The following is a 1788-nucleotide window of genomic DNA, read 5'->3' on the forward strand; positions in this document are numbered from 1 at the left end:
GGCCCACAGAAGTTAGAGGCTTTTCTTCATTCAGACAGCTGCTGGCTGCTGAGACTGACAAGCCCAAGGTTAACAAGTAAAAAAGCACAGTCCCGATGTTACAAAACCACATGGAACGCTATTCATTCAAGTCCATTGAAAGTCCCAAGGTCTGCAGAGCATGGCAGGCTGCTGAACAATGATATGGCTACACGTGAGGTTCAAGCATGCCATAAGCTGGAGACCATTCCCCAAGCTGTGTCTTATATATGGGAAGCAGACCACATAATCAAAGAAGCTACTCAGCTGCTCACAGTAGATTCCACCATGGAGTTAATTGCCAGTCTCACCATGGGGAATAACTACATTCAGCTGCCCAGCTACTCAACCAGGCCCAACCAAGTTGACACACAAACTTAACCACCATGTTTGTGTACGTATATATCCATCACTTGTCTGTCAGTTTGTCATATTGTGGTGGGTTTGATGTTGCTGTGAGGCTGGAGGCTATGCCACTGGTATTTCGAATACCAGCAGGGTCACCCATGGTGAACAGATTTCAGCAAAGCTTCTAGACTAAGACAGACTTGGAAGAAGGACCGGGAAATCTGCTTCTGAAAAAAATTGGCCAGTGAAAAAATTATGGATAGCAGTGAAACACTGTCTGATATGTTACTGGAAAACATTAAGAATAGCCCTAAATATTGTCTGATATAGTGCCAGAAGCTGAGGCCCTCAGATCGAAAGGCACTCAAAATATGACTAGGGAAGAGCTGCCTCCTCAAAGTAGAGTGACCCTAAAGATGTGGATGGAGTAAAGCTTTCAGAACCTCCATTTGCTGATGTGGCACAACTCAAAATGGGAAGAAACAGCTGGAAGCATTCATTAGTAATCAGAACAAGGAATATACGAAGTATGAAATTATGAAAATTGAAAGCTGTCAAAAATGAAATGGAATGCATAAAGATAGATATCTTAGGCATTAGTGACCTGAAATGGACTGGTGTTGGCCATTTTGAATCAGACAACCATATGATCTACTATGCTGGGAATGAAAATTGAAGAGGAATGGCATAGACTTCATCATCACAAAAAAATTTTTCAAGATCTATCCTGAAGTACAATGCTGTCAGTGATAGGATAATATCCATACACCTACAAGGAAGATCAGTTAATGCTACCATTATTCAAATTTATGCACCAACCACCAAAGCCAAAGGCAAGGAAACTGAAGATTTTCACCAACTTCTGCAGTCTGAAATTGACCGAACATGCAATCAAGATATGTTGATTATCACTGGTGATGGGAATGCAAAAGTTGGAAACAACGTAGAATCACCAGTAGTTGGAAAATACGGCCTTGATGATAGAAAGGACGCTTGAGGTCGCATGATAGAATTTGGCAAGGCCAACGACTTATTCATTGCAAATACCTTGTTTCAATAATATAAACAGCTGCTATACACATGGGTCTCACCAGATGAAGTACACAGGAATCAGATCTACTACATTTGTGGAAAGAAACGAAGGAGAAGCTTAATATCAGCAACCAAAACCAGACCAGGAGCTGATTGTGGAACAGACCATCAACTTCTCATATGCATATTCAAGTTGAAGCTGAAGACAATTAAAAGAAGTCTATGAGAGCCAAAATATGACCTGGATCATATCCCTCCTGAATTTAGAGACCATCTAAAGAATAGATTTGATGCATTGAAGACCAATGACTGAAAACCAGAGGAATTGTGGGATGACATCAAGAACATCATCCATGAAGAAAGAGGTCATTAAAAAGATGTGAAAGGAAG

Source organism: Orycteropus afer, unplaced genomic scaffold (genome assembly GCF_000298275.1).
Source record: "Orycteropus afer afer isolate SDZICR_OR568_19922 unplaced genomic scaffold, OryAfe1.0 scaffold00253, whole genome shotgun sequence".
In the NCBI taxonomy this organism is placed as follows: domain Eukaryota; kingdom Metazoa; phylum Chordata; class Mammalia; order Tubulidentata; family Orycteropodidae; genus Orycteropus; species Orycteropus afer.